Here is a 15,223-nt window from a genome sequence, read left to right as displayed (position 1 = left end):
TTCCCCCATAAAACACGGTTTGTTTTGCAAATCTCTCTAATCTCTCTCTAGTTCTGGAGGCAGATAACATGTGTGAAGCAGCACAGATGTGGTAATTTTGAAGAAGAAATGCCTGATTGTGGCAATGATCAATATGTTTGTTTTCTATGGGCTAAACTGCCAAATTGGACTGCTGCTCCATTTATATAAAATGAATAATGCACAATAACAAAGAGTACAATTAATTGCAACAGTATTACATAAAATACAGAACTGATCAATGGGGGTAAAAAGCTTTGTGAGATTACCTATGTTCCAGTGGTGTTTATTCCCCATTACTGTTTGTTCTTTTAGTTGCTAATTCTGGAGTTGCATTTCATAACACTCTTACAAAGTCCTCTTACAAGTGCCTCAGAACTTCATCGTGCTGACAGGGCTGCTTACTAGGCACAGGAATTGAATTAAGCAGTTATTTTTTCATCATCAACCATGTATTACCATGTCAGCAGTACTGTGAGTGCACATTGCATTTTCATTTGAAGAAGGGCCATTCTAAAACATTTTTGTTTTAAAACAATCTTCAGTTCCAAAGCACAGACAGAGCATTCCTGTTGCAACACAGAATTAGATCCTAGCTTAGGAAATGGTTTTACTCAAAGCCAGTGCAACATGATATAATACAACAATATATAACATAATATATATAGGCACATTGAAAAATAAGTATACATTTGTATTATGTGTTCATAAAGCTTTGATAGAATTTGCGGGATGATAAAGAATCATTAAAGAAAAATAATAGGATGGTGTTTTGTCATAATGACCCACATACTGTAGAATGCATATTATCAATATATTGAGTCCCTTGGCAGGAAACTTTGACATCAAATTCCATATTATCTGTGTAGTGATTTCATGGATCTCTCTGCTGTATCATTGAATAAGGTGCTTGCATTTTCCAGGGGAGAAAAAATGTATTGGCAGTGTCCAGTCTTGGGCAGTTTCCCAAAGACACGTTTAACCACTATTGTATTTATGTGTGTAATTTGGAATAAGAGCCCATTTTTTGTTCAGGAGGATTTGAAGAAGTTTTGTATCTTTGTTTATGGTGTATAATGTTGGGTCATTTGCAGTGGAACCACACCCCTGAAAAATGCAGTTGTAATATTTCTGCCAGATGGGAACTTTCCATTAGAAAGGTTATCAGCTTCAGGTAATCTAAACGGGCACATTTTCCCATCATTTGGACAAAATCCCAAATTTTCTCTGCAGGAGTAACCACACAACAGAGATATCAAATTGGGGTGGATGGTCACAGAGAGGCAGAATGCAAAAGGATGGAATTCCAGCTGGCTGAAGATAGGCAAATACCTGGCTGAGACACTCTGTACCTGCTGCAAGAGGGACAGAGTAGATAAAATACATCCTGTGTTTAACAGCCTGTTGGGAATGGGACATCTGCCTCAGTCAGGACCTCTGCCTGTGGAGCAGCTTGTGTTGATTTTCCTTATCAAAACATGGCTCAGTTTCCAGCTGTGTCCCTCAGTCTCTCTGGCTGATGTTATACCACCCAGTGTAAAATACTTGACTGCATTAATAGTCAGAGGCACAAATTGTTCAGCTCTTACAGGTGGATTTAATTAGTAGATTAGAGAGCCATGGTTGAGCAGGTTTTTTTCTTCTGCCCAATAATGATTTAAATGAAAGTTAATAATGATAGAAGAGGTTTATGAAAAGTTTGGCGGCATCAGCAAACAAGATTGAGGTTGGAGATAGGAGGGTCCCAGCTAATGGAAGAATTTGCTTTGTTTTCCTTTGTATTGTTTTCAAGTAATTATCTTTGCAAATGCAGTGTAGACAAGCACATCTTAGCTTTTGTTTTTAACTGGTGTTACCTTTGTGGGTTTGACATGCACCAGGTGGGAGGAGTTGTGACTTACCGGGGTTCTCCCATTGGCATTTTTGGGGATGAGCCTTGCTGGCTCCAGTGATCCATGGCTGTTCTGGGCCTAAATGCCTGAGCAGCACTGTTAGTTAAATAGCAGCCTAAAGCCATATCCTGCTTGATCAGAGTCACACTCAGATCTTAGATAAATTACTGACAACAGTTGTGTATAAATCTTTCTGCTTCAGCTGCACTCTGCCTCAGCTTTTCTTTAGCTCAGCTTAAAGGTGGACTTTTCCATACTTGTGAATAAACAGAAAATAATTACATTAGTAATTACCACTGCACTTCATGGGGATTTTCTGCTTTGTCCTGTGCTTTCTGCAACAAGCTCATGGTCTTTCAGTGAGAGGTGGTGATGGAGCTGCCTGGGACTCAGCCTACTGGTGGTAATGCTCTTCAATACTGTGTTTAATATCTGAAATTTTTCTGATGTCATACACAATTAACATGTCCTTTGAATTCTGCATGCTGTGAATGGCTGACCAGAGTTACTGAGCAAGATGGACAGCAGAATAACTGATTTTTAAACTAAGTTCACTTTTACTTTTTTATATCAAGTCAACAGCATCTCCACATGCACATATTCTTGTGTAGCATTCATGCATCCCTGGAGCACCCTCTCATCACTACCTTTAGTGTTTGCAGTTGCAGTTTAGAAAATGTAAATGAGATTAATCACAACCCAGCATTGCATATGTAAGAGAAGGTGCAGGAGGTTCCAGCTTGTGTGCTATGAGGTATTTATTAATTATCACAGCACATTAAAACAAACAAACCAAACAAGCCCCACTTCACAGCAACAATCCAAAATCAAGAGCAGTTACAGTAAGGCTGAGGGCAAGCAAATAATATTTGGAGAAATGCACTGTTTTATTTTGAGCTCTGGAGATACAGTGAGGTGTTAACATTTAACCTGCCTCCATCCAGGCTGGGCTGTGCTGCTCTCAGCATGAACAAATAACCTCTCCATGCTTCTGACCATTCCCAAGGGCTATAGGTGTGTGTCTTATCCTGAGAAAAAGTAAATCAAAAGAAGGTAAAAGCTGTAAATGAATGTGAAAGTTGAGAAATGGCAGGATCAAGATTATCTTGTGATGCAAACCTTTTATTTTAGGAGACAACATTTCTAGGGATGCAGGAGACACGTTGACAGTGAACAGATGGTACCACTGTCAGCCATGGTGGGGTCAGGGCAACTGCTCAGTGTTGCTCTCTGAAAGGAAGCTTCATTTGCCTAATTACACATCACATGAAATCACCCAGCACCATAACTACAAGACAAACATTGGTGAAATGGCTTCCAATTGTTTGCTGTTCCCCTGCAGTTGTTCTTGGTGTCAAATAGCAGAGAGAAATTTTCATCTCTATATTACCACCCTTTTACTGAACACAGAATTATTGACAGGATTTCTGGGATGTTATTGATGGAGCATTTTCAATATTTGCACTTGATATTATTTGGGCCATTATTGATAATGTTAAAGCTACAAACAATTCCCACATGGAGGGGGGCATGGAGGTTAGAGCTCGGATGGTTTCCACTGATACTGAGACATCAGGTGAAGTTCCAAAATTACAGTTTTCACTGTATCCCTAATCTGGTAACAATCTGTGTGCTCAGAACAGAACTAGCAGATGTAGTCCTTGCAGATCAATCTTGCAGTGAGGTGCCCTCTCAATTTTCTCTTAGATTTCCTCAATTTTGGTTGGTGTATTGACTGCAAAGACAAGCTGGTGTTAAGGTGACAGCCAGGTGTTTTTCTTTGCTTCTTCTTTCCTCTTTTCCTTCATGCTTTTGATTAATTGATACCCCTTAAGTGGCACTGAGGAGATAAAGCTTCATCTTGGTAGGGTTGAGAGTTTTCTAGGATGGAAGAAGCTCTCCTTTGCTGGGAAGCCTACAGTGGATTTTGGAGTTAGAGGCTGAATCAGCAGTGGCTGCACCTGTAACTTGCCGATCTCAGGAGGTGACTGTGGCCATTATGTCCATATATAAAGAGAACTGGAGCAGGACAAGATCTCTACCCTTGGCTTGTTTTGCAGTTTCTGGAACTTACTTTCTGTATTTGTCTCCTTTTGATTCCAGTTAAAGTCACACTTGATGGGAGAAGAATCCTCTAGCCCAGAATTTAGCAGTAATCTCTTTAGAGGCATCTGATTTTGTCCACATAGAGCAATTATGTGCTGACATTAATGTGTGTTTTTCCCTATGCCTCCCATTTCTGACTCAAAAGCTTTTTTCATTACCACACTTTATTGCTCTGTGTTCTTTAATCTCCAAGGCAGATTACTTGATAACATCAATTGATTCCTTAGGGTGCTTTTCCCCTTGTGGTTCAATGCCTGAGTTCCTGCCTCAATTCTGACTATGTATATGCTGTCACAGGCAATACAGCCTCAACTTGGGTAATTTTTACTTCACTGAAGTTCTTGACAATTAACACAACCTTCTGATCACTGATTCTGGGTATTGAGAAAAAACAAACCATGAAGGATTAAACAATTGTTAAAAGTAAGTGCTTTTTCTCCCCCTTCCCCAGTCTCACCATGAGCCAAACATCTCTCCTTCCCCCTTCCTGCTTTCTTCTTGCTTTGTTTTTGCTGTGGGCTGTGCTCCATCAGCCCAATTCCTTTGGTGCAGCAACAGGGGATGCAGGAGGAGTGTCATTCTTTGGATTTGTACTGGCACTTGCCCTTTGACTCAGACAACTCCCAGTTCTGTTTACTACTCAGTTCAGACTTGCTACAGTGCTGTAACTCTCCTGACAGGGCAGCAAGGTGACCAAGCTGTGGTTCTGGAGCACATCTTTTAAGTCTTTGAAAGGTTTGCTCTTTACATAGAGAATTGAGACTTACTTTGCTGCCTGCTTTGCTTCTTCTTATTTTGCTGCCTGATTTGCAAGGACTACATCTGCTAGTTCTGTTCTGAGCACACAGATTGTTACCCTTTTTCAAGTCCATTTGTAATTGTACATCATTTGTTCCTCTCCTTGTTCCCATCAGGAATTGCTTCGTGTCTGTCCCTTCAGAACCATTTGTTTCCCTATGGTCAGCATTCCAAGATCTGTGGGTTTTCCCTGTATCCCTATACACCCATTCTGTACTAAGAATTCATATGGTCTGTTTCTTTTGAATATAATTGATCCACATGCTCACAGATTTTGCTTAATGAGCACAAATGCAGCCACCTGCATATCTTAGTTTGCTATTTATTATTTGATAATCAGCACTTTTAGGTCATCTTCACTTTCCTCTTGGCTTCAGCTCACGTGCAAGTGCTGTGTCAGGGCTGTGTGTCTGATCTGTGTCTGCTTCCTCTGGCCAAGTAGTAGTCAGGGAAACCTCACTTTCTTTCCTTCCAGAAGGGGATAGGGCTGAACAACAAAGCCAGGCCTTTTGCTTTACACTGGCAAGTTTCAAGCAGCGATGGCTCTCCATTTCTTCTTTGTCTTGTCCTTCCCTCTCTGGTTCTATTTCTGTTCAGTCTAAACTTGAGCATCCCTTTATAAAACTCCCCTTTAAAGCCTGTGATACATGTTTGGTCCATGTTTGAATGTGGAGCCCAACTTTAAACTCATGGGTGGGAGATAAAATTTCAGGTCCATGTATTGACCAAGCTATTTTTATACAAGCCAAAGATTTTCCAAAGTGATTCCTTGGATAGAAGGAGTACTGGTCGGCTGGTTCACCTCAGCCACACTGGTAAGAAGGTTTAGTCCTTTGTGCCTCCAGGTGAAATCCCTGCTTTGGCAGAGCAGATGCTGTTGCCCCAACTGTGTGCTGTTTGTCAGTGCCCCAATATTGATGTTTTGTCCCTAGGTAGCCCTCCCAGCCCACGTGTTTGCAGTGGTGAATCCATTAGTGGGCTCCCTGGGGAGATTCCAGCATGGTGTGAGTTGGTTTATACAAGCCATGACCTATTTTCCAGCCCTGATCATGCTGCTTTCCCTCAGAGGTCAGATCAACAACACATCCCTGTCAGCCCCTTTCCCTGAGGAGCGCTTACAGCGTCTGTTGACCATCCTTAATTACTCCTATGGTCAGCATGGGAATAAAAGGATGTGCTGCAGGACTGAATTATTCAACAATAATTCCTTGTCTCATAATTCTCACTCCTTCCCTCTCTGCTGCTGTATGCCATTTTTCTCATTCACAACATCTGTTTTCCTGATCATAAAAATTCTTTAATTTGGAGGCAATGGGCAGATTGGACTTACACAAATAAGAGCTGACTGACAGATCGTTTTGTCTCCTTGTTTCATGGGGTAGGAAACTATCACTCTCCTTATTTCTGGCTGTTGCAGTTTGCCAAAGGGAAAAAGCTGGCAATGAATTTTCCCCCTTTGTTGAATCAGGGGGAGAGTTGTGCTGTGCAGTATTTCTGTTGTGTCGTGGCCATTCTTCAATACAAGCAAATGCCACAATATTTAAATATGCTGGAAGGGAAAGAAAAGGGATTCTTAAAATATACGACTTTATTTTCAGTATAGACATAATTTAAAATGTATGAAATATTTGTCCTTTGGAAAGCAAAGGGAGGTGGCTTGGAACTCCTGTATTTTACATTTTTTGCCCTGATTGCAGATAGTGTTTTGTCTCTGGCTGTGTTTGCTGAGCTAATGAGGGTGGGGACTGTGCTAGTCAGGCGATTGCTTTGAGCACTGAGCACTTTGAAGAGATTAGCCCCATTGATATTCCCTTCATCTTTGTTAGAGGGGCATGCTTCCTTCCCTGGAGTGCCAGGAGATGGACAGCTATTTAATAGAGCCAGCCTTTTTCAAGTACAGGCTGTACTCCTGAATATCCCCATCTCCCTTGCCTGCAGATTTCCCACAGAAAAACAATGTTCTAGAAGCCAGGGTTGTTCCTCATTAGAGCAATATATTGACCTGATGGAGGGGTTTGGAGGACCTCAGGTTGACTGGGTTATCATCTGTCTGGTTAAATGTTATTCTTCAAGGAGAAGCAACAGTTCCAGCAGTTCAGGCAGACAGCCAAAACATGGGGATGAGCAAATTGTTTGTTCCAAGAGTAAATGAAGGGAATGTCCACATGAATTTTGCCATCCTTGTATTAAACTAACAGAAGCTGAAAATTGGAGCTTTATTCATCCCAAGTGGGGCATAACTGATCAAAATTTTGATTCTCCAGCAGCTATCTACAAACTGAATTAAAATGGCTTGCAAGAAGTTGGCTTTTTTCTAATCTCATTTTAACTCAGCACAAGTCTTAAAATAATAATGTATTCAACCTCTCATCTCTAACATTTACTGCTTTTGTAACTTTAACAGGTTCATGGATTCTATTTTATATTATTGTTTATATTAATTCCAGCTCACAGAGTGCTGCAATTAGCCCATTCCCCCTTTGAATGTATTTACAGTGATAAAAGAGAACTCCTTACTTTCACTTAGACTGCACAGCTCCATCCCAAGCCTGGCTTAGATACAAGAGCTTCATCTCCTGATTAACTTACTCCTGCAGACAGTCAGGGATGAAGGACCTCTGAAAGTCATCACAGCCTTTCTTCCATGAAAGCTCCTCTTAAATATCGACAGCTCTCCAGGTCCTGTGTTTTGAGTACAGCATCTGTATGTAAAGAGAGGATCAATAGTGTATTCATCATTCATATGCTGTAATAAAGGAAAGGGATTTCTGAAATATTGGGTTAGCATTTGTGGGTCCTTTCTGTGTGTTAAATATGGAAGGTGGAATGGCCATGGCATTCTCTGCCAAGGACTGGATAGGTCAGGCAATCTGCAAGGGGACAGCCATTTGCATCTTTGTCACTGCCAAAATGAAACATAAATTCATCAGTAATCAAGAGCCATTAGTTAGCTGGGAGCTTTGTGGGCTGACCGCAGCTTGTGTTGGGAGTGGAGAAAACACATTTAGGAAAACAGAGCACCTGGGTAGTTTTGTTTAAGGGAAGCAAACCCTGAGAGAGGAGAAAGAGTCCAGAGGGGCTGGGATGCTTTGGAGAAAAAAGTAATCCTTGTGACTGCCTAAGTAACTCAAGTATGCTGTTTCAAACATGAGGATAATTTAGGGAATTTGGTCTGTTCACCCACTGTTCTTTTCCCTCCTAGAAAGCAAAGTATTTCATATTTTAGATTAAAACTTGGAGATGAAATGTCAGATTCATAAAAAAAAAAAAAAGATAAACACTTAAAACTGTCCATAACCAGCATTTTTCTTTCTCCATTGTGGGGGTAAAAACTATACCAGTATGTGCTGAGTTTGAATAACACACTTTCAGTAACTGAAAACTTACCTTTTCAGCAAATGTCCTCTTTTTTCAATATTCCTTTTTTAAAGTAACTAAAGTCCAAAAGAAAATTATTCACTTTCAGATACCTGTATTGTGATGACCAAGAAAATTTTGATTCCTTGAACAGTTCCTCCACTTGGTAAATGGAATATATTAGTGAGCTAGATCTTTTCAGAGCTTGGAAAGTGGCACTTCTTTTCAAGAAAGAGATCATCTTTGAATTAAAAGTATGCTGTCCTTAGCCTATTTTTATTTTTATTTTATTGACAAATTGTCCCAGGAGCTAAAGTGCATAATCATCAATAACAAGTGATCCATGGGGCTATGCAAAATATATTGATTAACAATATAATCTCCATACAGCTGTCCTAGCAGTGCTTGTTATTTTTTATGGGCCAATCTGGGAGTCCTGCTTGCATTTCAAGGGGCAGGTGGAGGGAGGTGAGTGAGACCAAGTTCAGGGCATCTCTGCAGTTGCCTGGCAGCATCTTTGGTGAAAAGGGAAAAATGCCACCAGTTGCTCCCACCACAGGATGTGCAGCCTCCTTTTGTCAAGCCTGTATGGGTACAAAGTAAACCCATTTCCTTGAAAGGAATCAAAGCCTGAGACAAAATCCTCTTTGTCATGAAAGCATGATTTTAATTTGTTTTTAAGGCTGTTCCACTACTAAGAAAATCCTGATTTAGATGCCTTTGAGGCATTTAACTTAGACTTATGCAGAGCTATTCCTCAGAGAAAATTGGATGTAATTTTAGGATTAGGTAACTGACCTAGGAATGAGAGAGAGAGGGAGAGAGAGTGCAAAGCTTGCATATCCACTTTGTCCAGATGGATATTCACTAGGAAACCTTCAAACTGCTCATAAATATTGCCTGTCCTTTTGTAAAGGCTCCCACCAGCAAGCCCACGGTCATTTCCTGGGCAGAAAGAGGTTTTGCATTGAAACTTTTGGGCAACTAAATAAAGTATTTTATTTCCCTTTCTTTTTCTGTGGCAAAATATTATACATAATGATGAATGGGAAAATGAGCAAGGAAAGAAGTTCTATAAACAGCCTCCAACGCCTGACTTGAATATTTGAGCTGTTTGTTTGGGTTTTTTTTCCTCTGGAATGAACTTCCTTTATTTCTTTGCCTGTTTTTCAACTCATGAAAATACCTTTTATGTAGAGCTGTTATCTCTCTGAGTATCACATGCTCTTGGGGAGCAGGGCAAAATCTACTTACTTTCAATCTTCCTAAACTAAATTGAGTGAAAAAAGGAAATATCTTAATCCTTTTTCCCCCCTTCTAGAACACCAAAGAGGTCATGATGTTGGCTTTATGTCAAGCATCATTTCCTCCTTTGACATTTTATATTGCAAGTGAATATGTGTGCAATACCTTGATGACTTGCCTGAAAACATAGAAGAGAAAGAAAAGCAGAGCATTTCTGGTCTGTGGTGGCAGTGTCCAGCTCTGGGCAGGAGGAGATGCAGAGGGCAAACAGATAAACTCAGGAAGTGCTGTGGTTTCCCTGGCCCTCTCCTGTGGATCAGGGCTCCCAGATCTGGCTCTTCATGCACTTCCACGTTCATGGATCTCTCCTGTGGATCAGGGCTCCCAGATCTGGCTCCTCATGCACTTCCATGTTCATGGATCTCTCCTGTGGATCAGGGCTCCCAGATCTGGCTCCTCATGCACTTCCATGTTCATGGATCTCTCCTGTGGATCAGGGCTCCCAGATCTGGCTCCTCATGCACTTCCATGTTCATGGATCTCTCCTGTGGATCAGGGCTCCCAGATCTGGCTCCTCATGCACTTCCATGTTCCTGGATCGCTCCTCTGTGAAACTTCTGGTTTGGCACTTTGTATTTCCAGCAGATCCCTCAGCCATGTAGAAGCACCTCCTGCCTGTGCTCTAAATCTCTTAATGATACATTCTGATTCTCATACTGTGGGAATCATTGAATAATTGTTCCTTGTTCAACCTCTTCCTGCTGGCACATCTTCCCTGCTCTCTTTGTGGGGCTGAGGAGTCTGTGTCTATTTAATCTCCTAAATACATCAGCCATTCCTCCTCTTTGTTCGTTTGTTGCCTTTCTGTAAATCTTATTTTGGGTACTATTGTGGTTCTATTTCTAGAGTCCCATACTGTTGTTATCAGATTTCTAAAGTCCATACCTCCTTCATGTGTTCTCACAGCTGCAGATCTTCCCAACACAGACTCCTTCTTCTGCACGTTGTTCTTTGTCAGTTCAGGGCTCCTTCAAGGCTCTCCCTGACTGGCTAACCCACCCCCTTTTATCCCAGTTATCTTCATTAGTCACAGCTGCAGCCCAATAAAGGGCATCACAGCTGCAGCCCATCAAGGACAACCAGGACCTCCTGGGGCAAAGCCTATTTACAGATATTCAAATACAATCCATTTCCTCTACTATGTTTCCCCCTTTTCTTTTACTTACAGAACCAGGTTTTATATACAATACTTCAAGTACAGCGCACACATTTCCCCCATGACTCAAAGGCCACGTACAACGCACACATTTCCCCCATGACTCAAAGGCCACGTACAACACACACAGCTCCTTTGCTCAAAGGCCATACTCTTTCACAGCTCCTTGACCCAAAGGCTACATTGTCACACAGCTCTTGGCTGTCTTATCTTCTACCAACTATCACGTCAGGGTCACCAATTGTTGTTGTTCTATTTCAGGAGTCCATACTGTTGTTATCAGAGTTCTAAAGGCCCATACCTCCTTGGTGTGTTCTTATGGCTGCAGATCTTCATAGCACAGACTCCTTCTTCTGCATGTTGTTCTCTGTCAGTCAGGGCTCCTTCAAGGCTCTCCCTGACTTGCTAACCCGCCCCCTTTTATCCCAGTTAGCTTCATTGATCACAGCTGCAGCCCATCAAGGACAACCGGGACCTCCTGGGGCAAAGCCTATATACAGATATTCAAGCACAATATGTTTTCTCTACTATAGGATACTTCTTTTAAAAATGGAGAAGAGGGATGAGTCTGGCATGATTTTTTCAAGATGTGCTGAAATCAGGGTTTTAAATAGAGGCCTAATAAGGTTTTTTAGTTTCTGTCACTAGCTTTTGGGTTCTTCCCCCCAGTCTTAAATCTTGATATTATAACAAGGTGATGTTTTCAAAGAAGTATCCATGGTGGCTGGGAGATCTCTCTCCTGAATGACAAAGGCTAGTTTACTGCCTGTCACTGGATTTGTATAATTGAGAATACTTTTGTTTATTTGAATCATTTAATGTTTCTCAGAATTCAGTTCCATCTTTTATTTCAGTTCCTTCTGCCTTTCTATTATTTAATCCAGCATTTTGGGATTCCTCAATCATTCTGTGAATGTGCTGTTGTCTTGAAAAACATGAATAATTTTATATTCTCGGTGTTCACCTTCACATCCTTTAAGAAAAAGAAATTTTTGATGTGCTGACTAGCACAGGTCCCAGAATAAATGTCACATTCTTCTGGCAATCTGTATTTTTCTCACTTGTCTGTCCTATTGGAAAGATTCCACTTTTCCCCCTCCCAACTTTGGTCATCAAAACTGTTGGGAAATTAAGTATCTAATGTCAGCCTGGTCACCCTTATTCCTGCTTCTTGGCCAATTTCTGATCAATTTTTTTGCTATAAAAGCTATGATAACTCCTCACTGTGGTATTGTATTTCCTCATGCATCAGCTCAATCTGTTCCTTATTATACAACTGAGTTTATTGAACCTGTAAATAAATCCCAGGTACCAGCTGGCAGTTTTCTCAGGCTCTTTTCAGAAGTTGCTGTCACATTTGCCACCTTCCATTCCTCTGCTCCTTGGACCAGGCCAAGCAGTTGCTTCAGGAGCAATTTCAGTTAATTTCATATTTAATGTTCCTGTTTGAATACTTTCTGCTTCTGGCAAATATTTAATCACCTCATTCTAAGATTTTGGACTTGTGTTTCCTGTTAAGTAGCCAAGCCAGCCTGTCTGAGGAGTTAGAAAGCAGTCAGCTTTCTGCACTGCTCTGCTTGGTGGGATTGCAGCTGCTTGGGGATGGCTGGAATAATGCACAGGTGCCTTTGGAATCCATCACAGGAGAGGGATTTAAGCTATTGCTATATGGGTCACCTGGCTTCCTTTGCATGACCTCATCTTCAAAGGAATGGATGACTATTCCCACTAAAGGAATGAGTCAGCAATTCCTTCAAACAAAGACATCTATCTATATAATAGAAAGTGTTTTGGTTGCTCAGCTGATGTGCATCTGAAGTTGGGTGTTAAAATTAAGAGTTAAATTGTTAACGCTGTCCTGGGAGTGCAAGGTTCACTGAATTTGAGAGTTTTACCCTGCAGTCCATGAAAAAAAAGAGGAACTTAAAACACAGTCTGTTAAATCCATTGCCTTCTACTGCCTGCTAGAGCTGTAGTAGTAGTAGTTGATAACAGCCTTTTATTGAGGATCATCCCTGTGTTCCAGACTGCAGTCCCAGCTGACTCCTTAAAACTCTGGTAGACAGTTATGTGTATTTGGCCAAACAGGTCTTTCCTTGCATCAGTGGCATTATTAACATCTCCATTTTGGGCCCAGTATTGAGGGGTTTTATTTTCTATTGTGTATTCTTTTTCCTTCAATTCCATGCCCTAGCCAGTCATCCTGAGTGGCACTTGGAATGTACCTGATAGCATAACAGGCATTTATTAGTGACTGAAATTAATGATTAGTATTTTAGCTGTGCTTGCAGGCTCGGTTTAGGCACTGGCACAATTAGGAGTCATTGGCTGATGGACCAGCAGAATAATGGGCTTCATTTAAGCAGATGAAGCCTCTGAGTCAGACCCCAAGCAGGGCAGATCTGTGCCAGTGCTGGCCTCGCTCAGCACTGTGGCTGAAGGGGCTCCTCCACCTTCTTGCCTGGGCAGCCCCAAGTGCCAGGAATGAGTGAACAACCTGGCTTGAGAAACTCACAGCCTTCCTGTTCCAGCTCCTGCATCTGATGTGGAGTGCTTGAATCTGGGACTGCTGAGCCTTATGATGCAGGTATTGTCAGTGATGTAATGTTCTGCTGATTTTTTTCATTAATTAACACATTCATTTGAGTAAATTAGTAGACAACTCTGATGCCTGATGGGATATTGCAGGCATTGTAAACACAAGGTTATTGAGTATAATGAACACTTCTTCTCTGGCATCAGAGCAAATCATAGGGAAAGGAAATGGGAAAGGAAATCAATAAGAAGAACCAAGCCCGTAGAAATTATTAAGCATCACCTCCTTCAGAACCCCTCAGCTAATGAAAAAAGCTGCTCTCCTGAAATATTGCCCACAGCCTAATCTGGTAGATGCACATGATGTTTGGAGAGGAGGCCAACAGTGTTTGCTGGGAAGTGCTAAGCATCCTCATGGCATTGTGTACCTTGTACAGCAGGTTCTCTGTGGCAGCCTTGGGCTTGCTGGGCCAAGGTGGAGGATGTCTTGAGTCTCAGCGTTGCTGCTTTGAAGGGAAGAGAAGTCTGAGCCTGTGACCTCCCCTTCTTGACTTCTGTGAAACTGCAGCATGCTCTGGGTGGCTGCTCTGTAATCAGCCAAGCCAGCCCCTGCCAGCAGGTGCCGTGCTGTGTGTGTAGGGCATCCCCCACACTGCAGGGCACCCAGCTGGCAAGGTGCAGTCTGAACCTGCAGCAGGCTGCTCTGCCTGTCTCTGTAGTGGTTGGTTAGCTCTCTCATCCCAGCTCTGAGAAGTTTTCCAAACACAGCTTCACTGAGAGCCTCGAGAGCTTAAATCTCTACACATGCCTGCTGCTGGCCCGAGGGCTCCTGGGGCTGCCTGCTTCAAACTCTTACACTAACCAGGGCTCTGGTACATATTTTATGATAATTCCTTTTCATTCCTTGCTCATTTGTTTTCTGTTGTTACTTCTCTTTTGCTGCTACAAAAGCTCTTCTGTTCTTACATTTGATGTTCACTTCTGTGATTTGTCCTGATGTTCTCTGCAATTATAAGTGGGAGTAGTACTGAGGTGAATGAATAATTCAGCAGATCCAAAATGACACAGACTGGGTTGCTCCATAGCTGAGAGCACAATCACACCCATAACACAGAGCTGACATCCACCTTGTGTACAAGTACATGTGGATTATGGTCCTGTGGCTCTGCACAGTTTTGCTCTTAACATCCACCTTTGCAGTCTGTTTGGGCTCTTTGGAATGATGTACTAAAGGCTGGATGAGGAGGTTTTATTTCCAGAAATTTTATTTTCAGAAATTAGTTCATGGGTATGTGGGGCTGGTCTTTATGTAAAGATTTGGCAGAGTGGCCATTAGGAAATGGTAGATCCCATGCTCCTGACTGAATTAATTGTGTGATTCTGTCACCTGTGCTGTGGGCACTGTTGTACCAGGTGTGCATTAATTCAGTGTCCTGCACTGGACTCCTCTCTTGTGTGATCTGATTTGTCTCTCCTGCCATTGGTGGAGAAGAGGAGAACTGAACCCCAGTACAGCGTGGCCATCACCATGGAAACATGCTGGTGGGTACAGCTTCCCCAGAAGAGGAACACAGAATCACCAAATCACAGACTGGTTTGGGTTGGGACCTTAAGGGTCATCTCATTCCATCACCTGCCATGGAACCTTCCACTATCCCAGGTTGCTCCAAGCCCATCCAGCCTGGCCTTGGACATTTCCAGGGATGGAACAGCCACAGCTTCTGTGGGCAGCCTGTGCCAGGGCCTCCCGACCCTCACAGGGAAGAATTTCTTGCTCATATAAAATCTAAACCTACTCTCTGTCAATTTGAGCCCTTCCCTCTTTGTACTGTGACTCCAGTTCCTGACAGAGCCCTTCTCCAGCTTCCCTTTGCCCTTTTAGATACTGAAAGGGGTTCTGAGGTCTCCACACAACCTTCTCTTCTGAATAGTCCCAGATTTCTCATCCTGATTTCACAGAGGAGATGCTCTAGTCTGGGATTCAAGCATTTGATGCCTTCTGTAGTTCTGGCCCAACTAAAGTAAAAACACCTTCATATGTTCAGTGATTTAAAAG

The 15,223-nt window shown here is 42.1% G+C and overlaps 1 protein-coding gene across 1 annotated transcript in view; it reads left to right on the top strand.

Moving 5' to 3' along the window:
• SPAG16 (sperm associated antigen 16) overlaps positions 1–15,223 on the top strand; it is a 372,092-nt gene that overhangs the window by 267,196 nt on the left and 89,673 nt on the right. The gene's annotated exons all lie outside the window — the stretch shown is intronic.

Source organism: Molothrus ater, chromosome 7 (assembly GCF_012460135.2).
Source record: "Molothrus ater isolate BHLD 08-10-18 breed brown headed cowbird chromosome 7, BPBGC_Mater_1.1, whole genome shotgun sequence".
NCBI lineage: Eukaryota > Metazoa > Chordata > Aves > Passeriformes > Icteridae > Molothrus > Molothrus ater.
The sequence above is the reverse complement of the archived record's forward strand: the minus strand, read 5'-3'. Positions and strand labels throughout refer to the sequence as shown.